Here is a 22,642-nt window from a genome sequence, read left to right on the forward strand (position 1 = left end):
GAGGGAGGGTCTCGGCCCGAAATGTTGACGGTCCATTTCCCTCCACAGATGCTGCCCGACCCACTAAGTTCCTCAGGCAGCGTCTTTGTATCCTGGTAAACTGACAGCCTGACAATGTGGACCATGGATACCCCTTCCTCTAAAAGTCATCGAATCACTCAGACGGCTAATCGCTGACAGGAATTATATTTGTTGGTCATTACATTCCAGCTGGATGGAGTTGATGGGGAGTTCGGCGTGTCCCCGTGAAACAGCCGAACGGCCGAGCTCTCTGCACTGTCCCTCCGGCTCCGGCCAGTGGTGGCGCTGTGGGGACCACCGGCCAGTGTCTTGAGCAGAGGGAGACGCGCAGGCGCGCTGCCGACACTAAGCCTCGCAACTCCGAGCGGCGGTGAGCCGGGGCCGATGTCGGGTTTGTGTAAATCGGGGGCCGGTAGCAGTGAGAAAGGGCCTGGCCCAAGCTCTGTCGGGTGGCTGTGGGCTCCAGGCACTCCTCAGCCCCGGTTTTAACTTTGCGACCGAGCCCGGGCTGTGGGATCAATTCCTTGTGGTTCTCCAAGGGGTGAAGGGGATCTGTCCGTGTGTGTGGGTAGAGGTTATCAGTGGAGCGTGGGAGTGGGGTTGTAAGCGTGTTGGGTTCTGTTGCGAGAAAGTGGGATGATTGGACATTCCGTGATAGAGGGAGGAGGGTACCAAGACAAACTAAGTTGTAAACGAGGGATGATCTGGTGAACTGGATCAGACAGCTTAGCTCGCGTGTCCTTTCAGGAAACAACTCTCTCTTCATATTAATGACTGTCTAAGCTTGCTGTTCACAAGATTATGAGTTACAAGATTGTGTGTTACAGAGCCCCAGAGTCCAGGACAGCTGTCTCCGTCATGGGCTGCGAGTGCAGATTGGGAAGGGGGAGGGTGTGTCAGTGACACGGGTTTCTACATCCTCCTGTGAGGTATAAATGTCCTTACAGTGAATTCTGATATGCTGGCATATCGGGAGTCTGAAAGGGAAAGGGAATCAGTAAGGGGCTCAGGACAGAGTTTTAACAGAAGAACATGTTCAGGGGTAAAGGGGTACAGGAGCTGTCTAATAGATCGTTTTATTTATTTATTTTTTGTTTGTGTGAACTCACAGAAGGTGACTGAGGAAGAAGCTTGTTGACGGAGGATACCCAGAGGCGAGCAGGTCAGGCACAGAATCAGGAATTGAATTGAATTGACTTTATTTCATACATTCATGAGGAGTATGTCTCCATCTAAATGTGCAACGTGCAATCATAGTAATTTATAAGAGTTTATAATAATTAAAACAGACAATGTAATATAGAGTACATTCAAGTCAGCGTCAGTTCATCAGTCTGATGGCCTGGTGAAAGAAGCTGTCCCAGAGCCTGTTGGTCCTGGCTTTTATGCTTTTATGGTGGTAGCAGCTGGAATAGAGTGACAGAGATGTTATTTCCTTTGTCACGGGTATAGACAGTCGTCTCAAGTGAGGAGCTTGTGTGGAGATGCAGCTTCCCTGGAGGTGGAGGAAAGAGGACACACCAACAGGTGGAACCAGCTGTGGGAAGACATGGTTTGTCAGGTCTGACGATGAGCTGAATGTACCATAACCTTCAGACTGAATCAGAAAACCATTCCGAGGGTATTTGAAATGTCAGAAGCAGGGGAGATGTGATCACATATGCAGAGAGCAGGGTTTGTGTCTACAGAACCTCAGTGAGATGGATCAAGTGCAGGGTTGAAAGCACAGTGTTTGATGCGGGATTTAATCACTGATTGTGACACTGTGAGAGGGTTAGTTTTGCTGTAAGGCAGCAACATTAATGGAAGACACAGGAACTTCATCAATTGCCAGTTATTCAGCAAAAGTGACCAATCTCAATGCTACCTTGACAGAAACAGATACTTCCAATGGTGACAAAGGGGTTCAGTATGGATTATTTTAGGTTGGAGAGGGGTGTGGAGTTTTGCAATCAATGCCTTGCGGTGCCACCATCGTTAATTGAGCATGTCCGGAGTGGTGGATCAAACAGCACGGAAACAGGCCTTTGGTCGGCGATACCTGTTCTGACCATCCACTCACTGTCTACACTGGTCCCATTTATCAGCACTTGGTTCACAGCCGACTGTATCTCGGCAGTTTCAATGCTCATCCTCTTCGTAAATGTTGTGAAGGGACCTGCCTCCACCACCACCTCGGGCAGTGAGTTCCAGATTTCAGCTACCCTCTGAGTGAGAAATCTCCTCCTCAGATCCCTCTGAACCACTTCATCCTCTGCTTAAATCCATGCCCTCTGATCGGTGACATCTCTGTCCCAGGATCGTGGCCGATATGGGCATCAGTGAGTTCTTTCATACGGTTCAGCATGGTAAGTTGCTGTCGAAAGTTAGATCACACGGGGTCCAGGGAGAGCTGGTTAACTGGATGCACAGTTGTCTTGATGGTAGGAAGCAGAGAGTGATGGTGGGAGGCTGTTTATTGGACTCGAGGCCCGAGCCCAATGAGGTTCCTCAGGGTTACACCCCATTGCTCTCATTATTCATTGATATTTAATTATATTTGGATTTGCATAGTTGGTTGAATTCTGTGCTCTACTTGATCTTTCATCGATCATGTTACTATTCTAAAGATTTGCTAAGTATTCTTGTAGGAAAAGATATCTCATGGTTTTATGTGGTATCTGACTATATAAAAGTTATGTACTCTGATAATAAAATTTACTTTGAACATCAACCATTGCTACTTGTCATCTGGATCAGTAATCTGGTTAAGAATATACAGGATATGGAGAGTAGGTTTGCAGCAAGTTAAAACGATTAATTTTTCTCAAAAAATATTAAGTATAAACACTCCGCTCTGTTTCCCTCTCCACATTCAACCACCCCTCCCTTTACTGTCTTCCCTCTCTGCCCCGTCCACTCTCTCATCCTGACATTTCACATAAGTTCCGTGTGAAAGTGAATTATTTTCAGGGAATCTGAAGGGGAATTCTTCACTTTGGTGAAGAGGTTGGTGAGAGTGTGGAATGAGCTGCCAGTGGAAGTGGAGGATGTGGGTTTGATTTAGACACTAAAGAGGGATTTGGGTGAGGACGTGGGTGGGAGGTGTATGGAGGCTCTGATGCAGGTAGCTGGAAATGGGCAGTAACAACAAAAACAGGTCAGCATTGACTAGAAGGGCTGATAGGCCTGTTTCATTGCTGCTTGGCTCTGTGATTCTAATAATATTGTGGTTTGTAATTTCCACAGTTAGTACATTGCTACTAATGTCCGAACCCAGAAATTTGCCCAAACAAGAATTGAAAGACTCTTGGCTGGCTAAAAAAAGTGTCTGCAAGCTGTGATACTTGCCAAAGGGGGTGCTACTGAAAATGTAGGGCGCCCAAACATTTGCTTCTGGCCCTTTTCCTTTTTTTGTTATTTTGAAACTGTAATAGATTGAAATAAAAATGTAATCTTGCTTAAATATTAAAGAAATGTGTCATCTCTAACTTTATGCCTTTTGGAAATCAGGTTGTCTTTTACTCGCTGATCTATTCACATTAGCAGAACTTTTGACAGGGGGTCAAAAGCAAGGAAAATCATTGGGAAAATCAGATCGCTACTGGAAGAGTGGATTGGGAAAATCAGTTCTGCACTGGATCTCAAGAGAGAGAATTTCTAGAATGTCTATGAGATGGCTTTTTAGAACAGCTTGTTGTTGAGCCCACTAGGGGATCGGCTGTACTGGATTGGGTATTGTGTGATGAAACAGAGGTAATTAGAGAGATGGAAGTGAAGGAACCCTTAGTGATGACAACATGATTGAGTACACTGTGAAATTTGAGAAAGAGAAGCCAAAATCAGATGTGTCAGTATTTCAGTGGAGTAAAGGAAATTACAGTAGCATGAGAGAGGAACTGGCCAAGGTTGACTGGAAAGGGACACTAGCAGGGAGGACGGCAGAGCAGCAGTGGCTGGAGTTTATGCGAGAAGTGAGGAAAGTGCAAGACAGATATATTCCAAAGAAAACTAAGTTTTCGAATGGATAAAGTATGTAACCGTGGCTGACAAGAGAAGTCAAAGCCAAAGTAAAAGCAAAGCAGAGGGCATACAAGGAAGCAAAACTTAGTGTGAAGACAGAGGATTGGGAAGTTTTTTTTAAAAACTTACGAAAGAAAAGTAAGGTCATTAATAGAGAAAAGAAGAACTATGAAAGAAAGATAGCAAATAATATCAAAAAGGATACTAAAATCTTTTTCAAGTATATAAGGAGTAAAAAAAACAGGTGAGGTAGATATAGGACTGAAAGAAAATGATGTTGGAGAAATTGTAAATGGAGATAAGGATATGGCGGAGGAACTGAACTGACTCCATGTGTGTATATGCAATTATGATAAGAAATACAGACCATAAAACTTAAATGACAAGCTGGCTCAGAAAAATAAATCATCACTCTGGATGAAAACATTAACCAGTGAAATGTGTATGACCCTCCATGGGAGACATCCCAATGATCTGAGCAGACGAGATGGTGACAAGGAAGCATCGAGCACCTGACTGAGAGTTGGAGACTTCTTCCCAGAAACAGAGGAGTTCCTTGCGGAAATACAGGACGAGGTGGGTAACAAAAGTAAAACAAATCGAAACTTCATGAAATACAAACAAACGAAGCAGTAAGTGCAGAAAAGGCCAAGAGAAACCAGACACAGTCCAACACATTCTAGGATCCTGCAGCAGTTTAACTCAATCTGATTACTTACGCAGGTACAATCAAGTGGCAAATATCTTTCACCAAAATCTTGCTTTAAAATACAAACTCATGAATGCCCTCCATCACCTCATGAAAACACCATAAATTCAAGCCTGATCCAGTTTTAGAGCCAAAATCTTGCAAATTATATGATCATCAATACATTATTTCAGATAGGTCAATCCATCTGGTTATAATATTACAGGATAAACAAGCAGGAACAACTCCCCCAATAGATAAAACCATTCCTAACACACATGTTCCTCAGCCAGTGGAACACCTCACCACAGGTAGTGTTTGTGTCATCAGTCAGATAACCTAATTATTTTCTCTGTCAATCTGCTTCCAAATGTCATTCGTTGACATGCCCTGTTGCTGAATCCCCTCTCCTCATCATACGTTCTCACCCCGAACATCGTCCAGGGCCCCAAATTCTGCTCTGTGCAGACCTCCCTCTGGTTTCTGACCCAGCTTCATTGAAAATCCAATTGATGACTTCCCACTCTGCTTTCAGTCTTTAGAGGACAGTGGTGTTCGCTAACAACATTTTAGAAGTGGGGAAAGTGACCCATAATGTGGACATGAGTCGTGATTAAGGAGGTTAACTCCCAATGTCATTCTTCCTCAGCCCAGAGATTAGAGGGGCAAAGAACATCTCAGACAGAACTGCAGTCAGCTCGACTTCTTCAGTCTGCAAGAAATTCAAGGGAAACATATTCACCCACAGAGTGATGACTATTTGGACCTCATCCCAGGGAGAGTGAGAGGTGAACAACAGGGGAGGATTTGAAAGATCTGTTGTGGAACAGAATCACTGGCAGGGTTCAGCCAGCCTGAGTTGACTCTCTACTGTACACTAGGTGTGTTATAAATTCACTAAGTAACAGAGACAGTGCTTAAGATAGAACTGATTCATTTGTCACAGATCTAGTCCCATTAAAGGTGAATATGCAGCAGAAGAAACTCCTCCCAGGCCCAGTGACCAGGGTGCAGAACTGGGTGTGGTGAGCAGCAGCAATAATTGCAGAGTTCAACACTTACAATCACTCTCAAAATAGCATTCAGCAATGGTGATGAACAAATATCCAGCATGAAGCTTATTGAAACTTTCTCCCCTGTGTGAATCCGGTAGTGTGTTGTAAGTGTAACACACTGTAAGGTTTCACTGCTAATGTAATGACCTCTCTGTAATGTTTCACTGCTGAGGTAGTGGTTTCTCTGCAGCAGCAATGTTTAGGATACAACTAGAGATAACAGGGTTTTGTAGTGCTGGGCTATCCAATGACAGAAATGTTCTTTCTTGTGAGTCTGAATGAGAGAATTTCATGGGCTTTTGTTGTGGAGAGATGAGAAGCCACAAATGGGGAGAGTGGGCCCTTTTTTTTTTACTTTACTAACCCTTTAGTCAAAGTAAGAATTATGAATCACATCTTGTGTACTGTTTGTTATTTTGGGGTATTGATATGTAACAGGGGACGCGGCGCAGCATCCACACACATTTGGCCGAGCTAGGGGGCTATCACCCCCTATATTAAGCTGCTAGCCGGAGTGAGAGTTACATAAGGTTAGATGACTGAGTGAATACATTCCCACATTAACAGGAGGTTAACGGCCTCTCCCCAGTGTGAACTGACTGGTGTGTCAGTAGGCGAGATGACCGAGTGAATCCCTTCCCACAGTCTGAGCAGGTGAATGGCCTCTCACCTGTGTGAATTCGCTCATGTACCTTCAATTGAGATGATTGAGTGAATCCCTTCCCACAGAATATGCAGGTGAACGGCCTCTCCCCAGTGTGAACTGACTGGTGTGCTTGTAGGCCAGCTAACTGTGTGAATCCCTTCCCACAGTCTGAGCAGGTGAATGGCCTCTCCCCAGTGTGTACTCGCTGATGTACCTTCAATTGAGATGACCGAGTGAATCCCTTCCCACAGTCTGAGCAGTTGAATGGCCTCTCCCCAGTGTGAACTAAATGGTGTGCTTGTAGAGTAGCTAACTGAATGAATCCCTTCCCACAGTCCAAGCAGGTGAATGGCCTCTCCCCAGTGTGAACTCACTGATGTACCTTCAGTTGAGATGACCGAGTGAATCCCTTCCCACAGTCTGAGCAGGTGAATGGCCACTCCCCAGTGTGTACTCGCTGATGTACCTTCAATTGAGATGACCGAGTGAATCCCTTCCCACAGTCTGAGCAGTTGAATGGCCTCTCCCCAGTGTGAACTCGCTGATGTACTTTCAGTTGAGATGACGAAGTGAATCCCTTCCCACAGTCCAAGCAGGTGAATGGCCTCTCCCCAGTGTGAACTCACTGATGTACCTTCAGTTGAGATGACCGAGTGAATCCCTTCCCACAGTCTGAGCAGGTGAATGGCCACTCTCCAGTGTGAACTGACTGGTGTGTCAGTAGGCAAGATGATAGAGTGAATCCCTTCCCACAGACTGAGCAGGTGAATGGCCTCTCACCAGTGTGAACTGAATGGTGTGCTTGCAGGCTAGATAACTGTGTGAATCCCTTACCACAGTCTGAGCAGTTGAACGGCCTCTCGCCAGTGTGAACTGACTGGTGTGCTTGCAGGCCAGATAACTGTGTGAATCCCTTCCCACAGTCTGAGCAGGTGAACGGCCTCTCCCCAGTGTGAACACGCTGATGTACCTTCAGTTGAGATGACAAAGTGAATCCCTTCCCACAGTTTGAGCAGGTGAATGGCCTTTCTCCAGAGTGAACTGACAGATGTACCTTCAGTTGAGATGACCGAATGAACCCCTTCCCACATTCTAAGCAGTTGAACGGCCACTCTCCAGTGTGAACTGACTGGTGTGCTTGTAGGTTAGCTAACTGTGTGAATCCCTTCCCACAGTCTGAGCAGGTGAATGGCCTCTCCCCAGTGTGAACTCGCTGATGTACTTTCAGTTTAGATGATGAATTGAATCCCTTCCCACAGTCTGAGCAAGAGAACGGCCTCTCCCCAGTGTGAACTGACTGGTGTGCTTGTAGGTTAGCTAACTGTGTGAATCCCTTTCCACAGTCTGAGCAGTTGAACGGCCTCTCCCCAGTGTGAACTCGCTGATGTACCTTCAGTTGAGATGACGAAGTGAATCCCTTCCCACAGTCTGAGCAGGTGAACGGCCTCTCCCCAGTGTGAACAGACTGGTGTGCTTGTAGGCCAGCTAATTGTGTGAATCCCTTCCCACAGTCTGAGCAGGTGAATGGCCTCTCTCCAGTGTGAATTCGCTGATGTATCTTCAGTTGGGATGAATAGGTGAATCCCTTCCCACATTCCGAGCAGGTGAATGGCCTCCCCTCAGTGTGAACTCGCTGGTGAGCCATGAAGTCAGATGACCGAGTGAATCCTTCCCCACAAATTCAGCAGATGACCAGCCTCTGCCCAGTGTGAACTGACTGGTGTGTCCACAGGTGGGAAGACGACTGAATCCCTTCTCACTCACAGAACAGGTGAATGGCCTTGTCCAGTGTGAACTTGCTGATATACATTCAGTTGAGAAGACCCACTGAATCCATTCTCACAGTCTGAGCAAATGAACGGCCTCTCCCCGTGTAAAATTTCCGCTTTGCCAGTCGGTCAGATGACCAAGTGAATCCCTCCCCACAGCCTGAGCAGGAAGGATGATCGAGTGAATCCCTTGCTCCACTTCTTAAATATCTGGACAGAGACAGCAAAATTGGCATGTTGTGTTCGAAATTCCCGTAGATAAATTCCTTGTTTTTAGCCTGTAAAAAGATTTACAAAATCCATCAATGTGTGTGGGGCAACTTTTCATATGAGTTCACTTGAGTTGTCACGGTGTGATCTGGCAACACACTCTTACAGTGAAGTTCAACCCAAGTTGGAGAGAGAAATCATCTTCTAACTGGGCACAGTGCTGGTACCTGGAATGACCATCGAACTCTCTGATGCTCTTCCTGTCTCTTTAAGAATGGGGCATCTCTCCCATCTCCAATCTGTGACCTGGCTCAGTTTGACTCTCGCCATTGGTATTGCTCCCTCTTCCCACTGAGCAGCACGGGCTCCTGGCCCCACTGTAACTGAAATACTCTCACACAAATAGCCTGCAGTGCATTCCACGCACCCACCACTCTCTGGGTAAAAATCTTACCCCTGACATCCTCTCGGTATCTATTTCTAAGCACCATAAAACTATGCCCCTTCGTGTTAGCCATTTCAGCCCTGGGAATAAACCTCTGCCTATCCACATGATCAATGCCCCTCATCATCCTATACACGTAAAAAAAGGCTCTAAACATAAACAAGGACATTGTACATAGCTTTGGGAAATTGTCAGAAGTATACAAGATTATGAGGGTGTAGATAGGGTAAATGCAAGCAGCTTTTTCCACTGAGGTTGGGTGGGATGGCAACCAGAGGTCATGGGTAAGTGGGGAAGGTGAAAACTTAATGGGAACATATGGAAAAGCTCTTTACTGAAATGGTCGTGAGAGTGTGCAATGACATGTCAGCACAAGTGGTGAATACGAGCTCGGTTTCGCCATTTCAAAGAGGTTTTGATGGAAGCCTGGATGGTAGGTGTATGGAGGGCGATGGTCTCGGTGCAGTTAGTTGCAATAGACAGCTTAAATGTTTTTTTGGCATTGACTAGATGGGCCAAATGGCCTGTTTCTATTTTGAACGTCTCCATTATTCTATGACAGAGAAGCTGGACAAACTTGTTTGGAAGGGAAAAGGTTGGAGTGACAACGGAGCAGCAATGGCTGGAATTTCTGGGAGCAATTCAGGAGCTGAGTGATCGACATATCCCAAGGAAGTGAAAACATTGGAAACCAGGAGTACATAACCATAGTTGAATTGAGAAGCTAAAGCCAACATAAAAGCCAAAGAGAGGGCAAACAAAAGAGCAAAAGCTATTGGGAAGCGAGAAACCAACAGAAGACAATGAAAATGTTCAGATGAGCTCAGGGCATGGATGATGATTAATGAGTCTTGGTAGCACCCAAAAGTCTGAGGCATTTAAAGGAACGAAATATCCGGGGCTTCAATATAGCCAGAAAGCCAAGATTCCCTGCACCAGTTACGTTTCAACTGTTACATTGTTAGGCACATAAAGTCTCTACACCCTCAAAATTTCACTTCTGAAGGCCTCCCACTTACAAAGTACTCCTTTGTCAGAAAACAGCATGTCCCAATCCACACTTGTCAGATCCTTTCTGATACCATCAAAATTGACCTCTCTCCAATTTAGAATCTCAACCCATGGTCCAGACCTCTCTTTTTTCATCTTTATTTTGAATTTCATGGCATTATGAACACTAATTTCTGTCACCAGCCCTGGTCATTGCCTAACAGCTTATTGCACACTTCTACATCGGGAATTTTACGTACCAATTAAGGGCACATTTGACAAACTTTACCCCATCTAGTCCTTTTACAGTATGGGAGTCCCAGTCAATATATGGAAAGTTAAAATCGCTTACAATCTCAACCTTTGTTTCTTGGCATGGTCTGTGACCGCTCTGCAAATTTGTTCCTCTAAATCCCTCAGACTGTTGGGTGCAACCAAGCCCCTATAATGGCCACAATATCATAATTCCCTGTCCTGAGCTCATCTGGCTTTCCTACAATGCTTCTTGCATTGTGCTATACACAGCTCAGCACATTCATCGCACCATGCTCAACCATTTGATTGCTGACTCTGTCTGAGGTCTGAACAATATCTGACTGGTGTCAAGAAAACAAACTCTCCCTCATTATCACAAAAACAAAGGAGCTGATTGTGGAGGACAGGAGGAGTGGAGACACAGATAAGGGCATCACCCTGGGACCAGTGACCAAACGACAGCTTCCCCAGTTTCCGAATCCCCAGTAGTGGGCACTTAATCTGGACTCCACCGCGTTTGAACCCCTTCCGTCAGCGGCCGACCCTCATATGATTCTGTGCTATGACACTAGGGGGTGCTCATTGAGGAAAGCCAATATTATGCACCCCTCGAGCGAGAGAAGTTCCCAGTCATGGTGATTGGACAGGATTAAGGAAAAGAGGGCAGCACATTACTGGCCGAAGTTCCGGATTTCCTTTGGTGGCAGACAGGACTGGTGGCTCCCCGTACCATCGTTAGGGTTTGCCCTGGGTTCAAGTCAAAGAGCCCAGAGTTCCTTGCCTTCACCCTGAGGAAACAAGCCTCCAGCACCAAGGGAGACTGGCAAGACTTGGCCGTGGGCCAACTCCAATACTGGAAGGACATTGAGGTGAAGACGGGACATCTGGTAAGACTCTCTTTTAAAATTGACTGAACCCAAGACATTGCACACAATCTCTGCTCAATTTCAGGCAATGAATTTGACTGCACCAACTGCCCCCTGTCTGGATCACCGTGAAAGAAGGACAGACTCTCCCATCCCTTCCTCAAAACCCCCTCTAGCCTGAGGTAACGTTCCTTGAGGATGGAAGCTCTTTTGTGGATCCAGCAGGAAAACGATATTCTGACTATACAATAGTGACGGACAGTGAAGTAATTGAGAAGGCCTCTTTTGAAGCAGCTGTCTCTGCCCAGAAGGCTGAACTGTTTGCTCTGACTCATGCCTGTATCCCAGCAACAGACTAAAGTGGGAACGTTTACACAGACTCCCGTTATGCATTTGGAATTGTACATGACTACGGGGCTCTCTGGGAACATGGGGATTCCTGTCTTCCTCTGGCCACCCCATTAGTAATGTCACCTTTGTAAACAACTTACTCACCGCTCTACAGCTACCTCAAGCTTTGGCTGTTATTTAATGAGCGGCCCACACCCACATGTTGACTGAGTCACTAAATGCAATGCTTTAGCGGATGAGACAGCGAAAAGTGTGGCACAATCCTAGTAGTTGTAGTCTCCTCGGGTTCCCATCAGGCAACCCTCTGTGTCATAAGCAGAACAGGTTTGCCAGACATGTGGGAGGTACATACTTTTCATGGGGACATCTCTGAGCAGCAGCGCAAATTGTGGTCCCAGATGGGGTGCTAGAAAGAACCCAACCTAGCTATTTGGATTACTCCAGCGGGACAGGTTTGTGTTCCTACACAGTTTTTACCAATATTGGTCGATCATATACATGATTTGACACACCCGGGAAAGGGGGGAATGGTTGGTAACCTGTACCCTGCACACTGGGTACGAGTCCCTTGCCAGGTGTCTACAAGTTGATTTTATTGAATTGCCTAGAGTACATTGCTATAGATACTGCTTAGATATTATAGATGTGTTTAGTAGATGCATTGAAGCTATTCCAACTACCAATAATACTACTATGTCTGTTGTGAAGTTATTATTATGGGAAATAATTCCCAAGTATGGCCTGCCAGAGATGCTGAGCTCTCACAATGGCCCACACTTTGTGGTGAAAGTATATGAAGGGGTACCAAACGAACTAGATATCAAGCAACAATTCCACGGTGTACACCACCCACGGGCCGCTGGCAGAGTGGAAAGAGCCAATGGCACTCTGAAGAGTAAACTGGCCAGACTAACAGCGGAGACTGGACTCACTTGGTTGAAGGTCCTACCATTAGCCTGATTCCACATGAGGGTTACTCCACAGGGGAAAACAGAGTTGATCACCAGCTGAAATCATTTCCAGATGGCCCATGAAGACACCCTGGGAACTAAGGCCTTGTGTACCATTGCTCCCAGAAAGTCTACCAGCAAAATTGGATATGCATATCTGAAGGGAAGAGATTGGGAAATATGTATGCCAACTAACCAAAATTTTCCAAGAATTACATTCACAGGTATGACAGGCTTACAAGGAAGAGAACTACCCCACAGAGAGGAGTGACTATCCCACCATAGAACCTGGGAATTTTGTCCTAATCAAGAACTGTGATTGAGGAAAACTCTGACCTCAGTGGACAGGACCATATCAGGTGCTACTGACCACTCCCACGGCTGTGAAACCGAAGGGGCAATCTCGATGGACACATTGAACAGACTGAAAATGTGTTACAGAAGGAACTGAGTAGAAGGGCTCTCTCGGACTGAAGGAAAATGTATTCGTTGATAGTGGTCTTTGTGTTTTGCCTTATTGCTCAAACGATATCCGTGGGCCCCCATGTTAACACCTTTCTGTCTCTCTGTCACACCTATGCCATACAGGCAGAACTAGGGGCCTGCTGCGTTTGTGCTGCAATTTCACAGCATGGTAAAACTATGGTTCCAATGTCAGTAATTCCGCTCAACCAGAGTGAGGAACTCTAAGCCTGGGATTTCTCAAATAACACCCGGGGAAGTGAAGTGAGGAACTGCGGTCCAGTCAGAGATGACAGTGGCTGTCAGTGTTTTGAGGGATGGTATCTCAAGTTCCCATCAAATGGAATTTCCTACACTGGGAAACATGAATCCTGGTCTTAGTTGCAGGTGCCCAGCAGCAGAGAAGAATAACAGATTGAGTGCTTTTGGATGATCGCTTTTCTCGCCTATGGAGTAGCCAGGAATTCACGAGAGACAATCAATTTACCTACAGCACTTGAGGAGCTGGCCACAACACTGCAGGGGCCCTGACAGAAACACAGTCCCAAGTAACAGAAATATCTACTGAAATGATTGCAATCTGGCAAACAGTCCTACAAAATTGTAGACTTTATCCCAGCTGAGAAAGGGGGCACCTGTGCTATTATTGATACAGAATGCTGCACCTATATCCCTGATGAATCTACTAACATTACATCCCTCTCCAAGCACACTGCCAAGGTGATTGATAGCTACTAGATAGAAAGCAGGGCATGATTTACATCGGTTCACTGAAGGATCGAAGTGGTGGTCTTTGAAGGTATGTTCAGTAATACATGTAACAGGATATTGCATTATGACCTAATAGTTGTCCAATTCATTGTTATAAATACTGTTGTACACTGTTTTTTTTTCCCACTGATAAGTCAATGTTGTACTCATTTGCTTTCCCTGCAAAAAATTACTGCTTTGTTGATCATGTAATGATCAAAAGGAGGGAAAGATAAAATGCATAAAAGGGTTAACACTTTGTTAAAAAATAGCAGCCTGTTTTTCTGAAAGAAACTGCTGATAATCAACAGATGTGCTAAGCCATGCTGAGCCATATTTCTTCTTGAGGGTAGCTAGCTAGGGTTTCAGGATGCTTATCTCCTTGCACATTCACATCTAGAGATAGGACAGCTTCAGTCTGTTCTGTGTGTGTAAGCCATTATGACTGTTTTGTAATCTGTCTTTAGGGGCTCCAGCTTGTCATGTAGTAAATAACTTTGGCTCCAACATGTCTTGTGTGGAGGGTATCTGGACGGATATATCAGTGGTGTAAGGGGAATTGTTAGTCAGTTAGTGGATTGGGCGGGAACAGTCATCAACTGTTCCTGTTTGAGCGACTAACTGAGTAAGCCCGATGCTTGGAATAAAGAGTTTGTACTTATACAGTCTCTCAGTGACTTTATCCAGATTCGACTTCCACATAATGGGAGTGGTTTCAAAGGGTTGCTGGATGCACATTACCAGACCTGGAGTGATTGCAACTGGGTCTGACGGAGGCATAACTGGTACTTCTGGACATGTTCAGCCTCACTCCAGCTATTTGCTACCTTCCACTGTATAGGTATGAAATGTCTAAAGAACAGGAAGTAAGACTCACCAAAATTTCTCCTGACTGAATCACTGGAATGTCCGAGTCAGTTGGGTTCTCTCTGATTGATGCTCTCAGTCCTCGGGTTGGTTCACTTGTTGCTGCTCCCTCGTCATCAGTCGTGGTTTTCCTCCAGTTGGGGTTTTTCTTCCAATAAATCTCTCACTGCAGGTCTAACTTTAAATTGAAAGATAATGAAGCATATTAACAACAAAAAAGAGAACCAAAAATTTCAGATTCATGTTATTAAGAACAAAACTCACTGAAATTTAAATATTGAAGGCAAATATACAGTAATGATCTCAGTGAGCAATCTTTTATTGTCCCACACACGTCACAAAACGATATGGAATCAGAAGGAGCCATCATTCAGTCATGGTCAGGCAGAAGGAACAGATTCAGATGATTCAATCCTTCTGATCTGCCCCATCATTCAACTATGGTTGATTTTTATTTCAACACCATATTCTTGCCTTCCTCCTGTAACCCTGTAGCTACTTAACAATCTTTAATGTATTAATCTCCCTCATAAATATACCCAAACGGTAGCCTCTACCAAACTCTGCGGCAACAAATTCCACACTTCAGACACCTTTTGGCCAAAAGATTTTTCTCAGCTGAATTTTAACAGGAGGCATTTTTATTCTGAGACGGTGCTGTCAGATTACAGACTCTCCGTCTAATGGAAACATCCTCTCCATGTACACTGTATCCAGGCTTTTTAGCATTCGGAATGTTTACTTAATCATTGTAACGTTCTCCTTCGGGTGTAACGAAACGCCGAATTTAACGTCCGGATAAACCACAGTTAATAAGAACTAGATCGCAGTAAGATTAACCATTTACTGTTCACTCTTCACATTAACATATGGTGAAAACTGTTGATAAAACAATACAAGATTGATACAGTATTTGTTCCTTCCTTAATATCACATTTCAAGTGTAAATACTTGCAAAGGTGACTATAACTACATTACACTAAGGTGCAGTATACAGGGAGAGTTTACCTGCTCCATTGACTACTTTAAATACACTTCCATGCAAACTATCCGCGACTCTTTAACTAAGGAAAGCATAAACATTATCTACCGTCGTTACCTCTAACAGGATCAGCATTAATATCTTAGTTCAATATATCGATTATCTATTAACTTACAGCGTTGCTCTCACTGTGATTTCTCATGCCTGCAAAACTGCTTGTGCTCAGGTGAGCCTCGTGGAAAGCCCCCACCCTCGCGCTAATTTCAAACCGGTGTTTTCCCACAAGACGCGGCGAAACCGGATGTGACGTCATCGCATGCCGATATATTTTACATGCAATGAATACACTTTAAACACTTCTAATTCTAACTAGAAAATACTATTGAATGAATTACTAAGCGAAAATATTATAAACTAAATAACTGTCGTAAAGACAGCACAATCATACATCGCCCTCACAACCCCCCACCGTCCCTCTGAACTCCATCGAGCACAGGTCCGGAGACATCAAATGCTCCTCATACATGAAGCCGATCGTTCCTGATATTATTCATGTCAACCTTGTTATCAACACACCACGTGATCCTCCGTCACAAAGCGGAGGGCGGGGCGGATCTGCGGCACGCAGCCTCACGTGACCTGTTGGTTGGTCTCCCATTTCAATTCTGCGGAAATAGACAGCCTGGGCTCCTGGTTTGAATCGTTCAAAGCAGATTAAGTGAAGTCGACATATTTTTGACGAGCCCAGATAACTGGAAAATAAATGAGTAACTGGCCGCCAGTTCGGGGCTCACGGCCAACATCGGACCTCCCTGCTCGGGATCGGTCTCAATACTCACCAATAGGAAAGTTATATCTTCAGCCCGGACACAGTAATCCAGATCCCCGGCTCCGCGATATACGAGATGAGAAGCCTTTCTGGATCCGGCAGACTTCAGCACCGAGCGTTAAGGAAAACACCCGGAGACATGCGCGGTGTGGTACGTCATCAGGAGGGCGGGGCCTCAGAAACGGCTGCGCGATGTTGCCCTCCTGCGGTTTAATGGGGTGGGGGGGGGGGAGAGAACTGCATCACGTGACCGGTTTTGGTCTCCCACCCCAGACAGAGATCCAGTTACCCACTACTCTGTGGAAAGAAGCAAACTTGCCGCTCACATCTCCTCTCACCTTAAATGTGTTAGACATTTCAACCCCCAGGAAAAATATATCGTCTGTCCACTCTATCTATTCCTCTCGTAATCTTATAAACGTCCATCCAGTCTCACCCCAGCCTGCGCCGCTCTGGAGAAAACAACACAAGTTTGTCCAACCAGGTCGGGCAGCATCCGTCGAAACGAGCAGTCAACGTATCGGGCCGAGACCCTTCGTCTCTCCTGAGTTCGTCCAGCGTGGATGTACGTGTTGATTTGACCACAGCATCAGCAGTGTACTTTGTGTTCGTCCAACCTCTCGTTATAGCTCTCGCTCTCTCATCCAGGCAAGATCCTGCTAAACCTCTTCCCCGCCCTCTCCAAAGCCCCGACATCCTTCCGAGAATGGGGGCGACCAGAACTGTATGAAACACTCCAGATGTGGTCTAACTAATTTTATAAAACTGTGTTACGAACTGTAACGTTTTAGAAACGAACCAGCAGCAATAGAGTTCACACTGGAGTCTGTTTTTGATGTTAAAAGCACTCTCTTTATTGGTCTCTACTTATAACATAGTAAGTTAACGAAAGTTAACAGTGTTAATTGGATATATGTGTAAATATAATTCCCCAGACTATCGAGCCTGAGGAAACAAAGCTTAGAGTCTTGAAATGGTAAAGAAGGAAAGTTCAGAAATCCACGGAATAAATGATGGGAGAGAGATATTTGTGATCCAGAGTGAAATGTAGAGAAAAGGCGGTTACTTCAAAATAACCGTCGACGAAGTTCTTATCCGTTGAATCCGTCCACATACGAGTTATCAGCGAAAGTGACCTGTCACAGGAATACCGTCTTCCAGGGGTTACCACACAACATACCCAGGCAAGGGTTAACACAAGATATTCCAAACTCCACTCCTATGGATTATACGAAGTGACAGCCACACACATTCGTTGTGGTTCTCTCTCTCTCTCTCTCTCTCTCTCTCTCTCTCTCTCTCTCTCTCTCTCTCTCTCTCTCTCTCTCTCTCTCTCTCTCTCTCTCTCTCTCTCTCTCTCTCTCTCTCTCCCGACTGCCTGTCTGCAGATCGCTCTCTCTCTCTCTCTTATGGTTCAGTTCACAGTCAGCGCTGTCAGCCTGTGACTGACGTCATAGTCCCGCCTCCTCACGCCGGCGCTCTTAAAGAAACAGTCACAGTACGACCGCAGGCTCGTAACAGCCGCAACACAACTTCCCGACTTTTGAACTCAATGTTTCAACTAATAAAGACAACCACGCCATTTGCCTTCTTAACCACCCGATCAATCTGCGCAGTCTCTTTCAGGGAGCGATGAACTTGGAATCTAAGATCCCTCTGATCATCGACACTGTTCAGGGATTTGCATTCAACAGTGTACTGTCTCATACATTCGACCTACCGAGCTGCCAAGATGATCATCACGAATCAAATCTCACTGAGATTTCTCAGGTCCTGTTGAATTTATTGCCAAGTGCACAAGTACGGGAAGGTACAGGTACAGAGAAACACTGACTTGTGGCAGCATCACAGGCAAGTACATTCACATAACACACAGAACACAACTTATACGATGCTCTGTCAGTAACAATCTCTAAATATGTTTTATATTATTAACAATATATAAAATACATTGTGTCATGACATTTTGTGTCAATAACAGTCTTGGAAATGTTGAATTTGGTCCCTGTCTCCATTCCTCCTATAATCCACAACCAGCTCCTGTGTTTTTGTCACAATGAGGGAGAGGTTGTTTTCTTGACACCACTGTGTCGGGGTGATGACTTCTTCTCTGTAGGCTGCCTCGTTATTTGGGATTCGGCCGATCAATGCAGTGTAGTCAACAAATTTAATTAGCAGATTGGAACTGTGGGTGGCGACACGTCATGGGAATACAGAGAGTAAAGTAGGGGGCAAAGAGACACCCCTGTGGGGTAAGTGTGCTGAGGTTCAGAGAGACAGAGGTGAGGGAGCCCACTCTTACCACCTGCCGGCGATCTGACAGGAAGTCCAGGATCCAGCTACACAAGGCAGGGTGAAGGCCGAGGTCTCTGAGCTTCTTGTCGATACTTCACACCTTCGTATGGCTACTGCTCTGCCCATGACTGCAGCGAACTTCAGAGAACATCAGAGAAACAAGCCTCCACTCCAAGGACTTCCTACATTCCCCTCCCTCGGAAAAGCAGGCCATGTACTCAAATAACCTCATTACCTGGACATTTTTGCTGCAAACCCGCTCTCCCATCGGGGAAGAGATACAAAAGCCTTAAAGCGCGACACGCCCGGCTCAAGGACGGTTTCCTGTCTACAGTTACAAGCTAAATGAATGATAAAATGGACTCGACCTCACGATGTAACTCGACGTGACTCTGCACCATATGTCTAGTGATTGTTTTGCCAGTTTCATTTTTCATTTTTAGAATATTTTTTACTGATGCATAATCTTCTACAACTATATAATGATGCAAAACGTCAATAGATTAGTATGTACACAGTTAATAAAGCTGAAAAAAAACTGATCGTATAATATAAAAATGGGAAAAAAATATATAGAAAAATAAGAGAAAAGAGTGTCCCATCTAACGCGGAAAAAAACCCAGTAACCAGAAAAAAAGGGGAAAAGTCCATTAGGAATGAACCCTCCGGAGCAATAAGTTTGACCATTACCTAAATTTTTAAAAAAAGAATAATCAACCGTCATTTCACACTTATAAAAAAAATAAAATTGGACGGAAACCATATAGCATAATTCAAATTAAATGATAATATTTGGCAAAAGAACCCCATCTTCTCTCAAAATCGAATCGAGGATCAAAAGTTCTACTTGTATTTCTTCCAAACTAAGACATAACATTCCTTGAGAAAACGATTCAATTAATGTAGGGGAAGAAATATCTTTCTGTGGCGACCCATTTCCTGGCACATCCGAACCGACTCACAATTAGATAGCCTACGGGGGTTTGCGAGCACAGAGCTTTGGAGCCTCTGCGCCATGGGGGGCAGGTTGAGGGAGGCTTAAAAGTGAGGCTGAAGATTTCGAATAAAGTTTTTTCCTTCGACTGCAGTTACCGACTCCGTGTCGTAATTTTAGCGCTGCGTGTAGCACACCGCTACAATTGGTGACCCCGACGGTCCAAACGATTTTTGGACCAGAAATGACCGACGCCGCCTCTGTTCATGCGGTTTCGTTGAAACTGCCAGGTTTCTGGACACAGCGCCCGGACCTATGGTTCCAGCAAGCCGAAGACCAATTCTACGTTCGCCAGATCACCTCAGAAGATACCCGCTACTACTACGTGGTGAGCTCCCTCGACCAGGACACAGCGGCCCAGGTCGCGGAGTTCGTACAGTCGCCCCCGGCAGACGGCAAGTACACGGAATTCAAAGCCCTGCTCCTCAGGACTTCGGACTGTCACGGCGCGAGCGGGCTGCCCGTTTACTGCACCTGGATGGCTTGGGCGACAGACCTCCATCGGCTTTAATGAATGAGATGTTGTCTCTCGCCAGCGGACACACACCCTGCCTCATGTTTGAGCAGGCATTCCTGGAGCAGCTGCCCGAGGACATACGCCTGCTGCTGTCCGACGCGGATTTCAATGACCCCCGGAAGGTGGCAGCCCGGGCGGACTTGCTGTGGAACGCCAAAAAGGTGAGCGGGGCGTCCATCGCACAGATCACCCAGCCACACTCCCGGCAGCAAACCAGTCCAGGCCCGGCCGCAGAGCCCGCCAACCCCCGGCCCAATGAACACTGGTGCTTCTACCACCAGCGGTGGGGCGCAGAAGCCCGCCGTTGTCGCCCGCCCTGCAAGTTCCCGGGAAACGCCAGGGCCAGCCGCCGCTGATGGCTACGGCGGCTGGCCATCGGGATAGCCTCCTGTATGAGTGGGATAGAAGGTCGGGACGCCGGTTTTTGGTCGATACTGGGGCTGAGATCAGCGTTTTACCTCCGACAAAGGACCTATGGCACCCGTCAGGTGCAGCTACAGTTCGGCTCCAGCCAGTTGACGTGGGACTTCACACTGGCCGCCGTAGCCCAACCGCTTCTGGGTGCGGATTTTTTGCGGGCTCACAGCCTACTGGTCGACCTGCCCAGGAAGAGACTGGTACACGCCGAGACCTTTCAGACGTTCTCCCTGGGTGCAGCCCAGTTGCCAGCCCCTCACCTCGGCTCCATCACGCTGTCCGACGACTTCACCAGGGTCCTGGCGGAGTTCCCATCGGTTCTGGCACCGCAGTTCACAGCGGCCATGCCCAGACACGGCGTACAGCACCACATCCCGACCCAGGGACCACCCCTCCACGCCCGCGCTCGGCGGCTTCTCCCGGACAAGCTCCGACTGGCGAAGGAGGAGTTCCAGAGGATGGAGGAATGGGGATCATCCGGCGGTCCGACAGCCCATGGGCCTCCCCCCTGCACATGGTGCCCAAAGCGACGGGGGGCTGGAGACCGTGCGGCGACTACCGAAGGCTGAACGAGGCTACCACACCGGACCGCTACCATGTGCCGCACATTCAGGACTTTGCAGCAAACCTGCACGGCGCACGGATCTTCTCCAAGGTAGACCTCGTCCGAGGGTACCATCAAATCCCGATGCATCCTGACGACGTCCCCAAAACGGCTTTCATCACCCCGTTTGGCCTTTTCGAGTTCCTCCGCATGCCGTTCGGCCTGAAGAATGCCGCACAGACGTTCCAGCGGTTAATGGTCGCGGTGGGACGGGACCTGGACTTCGCGTTCATTTATTTGGATGACATCCTCATAGCCAGCAGCAGTCGTCAGGAGCATCTGTCCCACCTCCGTCAACTCTGCGCCCGACTGAGTGAGTACGGTCTTACAATCAACACCGCCAAATGCCAGTTCGGACTCAATACCATTGACTTCCTGGGCCACAGGATTACTAAAGACGGGGCAACCCCTCTGCCCGCTAAGGTAGATGCGGTCCGCCTCTTTCCCCGACCCACCACGATCAAAGGCCTTCAGGAATTCGTAGGTATGGTGAATTTCTACCGCCGCTTCCTCCCTTCAGTTGCCCGGATCATGCGCCCCCTGTTCGCCCTGATGTCGGGTCCGAGCAAGGACATTACCTGGGACGAGGAGTCCGCCGCCGCTTTCGTTCAAACGAAGGAAGCTTTGGCGAACGCCGCAATGCTAGTACATCCCAGAATGGACGCCCCTACCGCCCTCACAGTGGACGCATCAAACAGGGCAGTCGGTGGGGTGCTGGAGCAACTCATCGCAGGTCGCTGGCAACCCCTGGCGTTTTTCAGCAAACACCTGCGACCACCCGAGCTCAAATATAGTGCTTTCGACCGGGAACTGTTGGCGCTCTACCTGGCAATCCGGCATTTCAGGTACTTCCTAGAAGGTCGGCCCTTCACCGCGTTCACGGACCACAAACCGCTTACCTTTGCGTTTACGAAAGCGTCCGACCCCAGGTCGTCCCGCCAGCAACGCCACCTGTCCTACATCTCTGAATACACGACGGATGTCCGGCACGTCTCGGGTAAGGACAATGTCGTGGCGGATGCTCTCTCTCGCCCTACCGTTCATGCCCTTTCCCAAGGGGTAGACTGAGGCACTGGCAGAGGCGCAGCAGGCGGATGAGGAGATTCCGAGTTACAGAACCGCAGTCTCCGGATTGCAGCTCCAGGACCTCCCCGTAGGCCCGGGTGAGAGGACCCTACTCTGTGACGTCGCCACCGGCCAGCCCCGTCCCGTCATTCCGACAGCCTGGCGGCGCCGCGTTTTCGACTCCATTCATAACTTGGCGCATCCCTTCATCCGGACAAATGTCCGGATGGTTTCCAGCAGGTTCGTTTGGCACGGACTCCGCAAACAGGTCAGTGAATGGGCCAAAACGTGCATGCACTGCCAGACGGCCAAGGTGCAGCGGCACACCAAAGCCCCACCGCAGCAGTTCCATCCCGCCCACCGGCGTTTCGACCACATTCATTTGGATATCGTGGGCCCCCTGCCAGTGTCGCGCGGAGCGCGGCACCTCCTGACTATCGTGGACCGGTTCACAAGATGGCCAGAGGCGGTCCCGCTCACCGACACCACCTCCGAATCTTGCGCCCGTGCCCTGATCACCACCTGGATATCTCGCTTTGGTGTACCGGCCCACATTACCTCCGACAGAGGCGCCCAGTTCACCTCCAGCCTGTGGTCAGCTATGGCCAGGCT

General features: G+C 47.2%; 1 long non-coding RNA gene and 1 pseudogene across 1 annotated transcript; both read right to left on the reverse strand.

The window, feature by feature from the left end:
• Window positions 1-1,178: 1,178 nt before the first annotated feature.
• Window positions 1,179-8,021, reverse strand: LOC132390095 (zinc finger protein 229-like; annotated as a pseudogene).
• A 1-nt stretch (window position 8,022) lies between these two features.
• Window positions 8,023-16,267, reverse strand: LOC132390096 (uncharacterized). The gene is made up of 3 exons (XR_009510779.1): window positions 16,149-16,267; window positions 14,338-14,505; window positions 8,023-8,459 (listed from the first exon to the last, which is right to left on the reverse strand). It is a non-coding gene; the product is annotated as an uncharacterized LOC132390096 (long non-coding RNA).
• Between the last annotated feature and the right edge of the window lie 6,375 nt (window positions 16,268-22,642).

The sequence above is a fragment of the Hypanus sabinus genome, unplaced genomic scaffold (genome assembly GCF_030144855.1).
Source record: "Hypanus sabinus isolate sHypSab1 unplaced genomic scaffold, sHypSab1.hap1 scaffold_764, whole genome shotgun sequence".
NCBI lineage: Eukaryota > Metazoa > Chordata > Chondrichthyes > Myliobatiformes > Dasyatidae > Hypanus > Hypanus sabinus.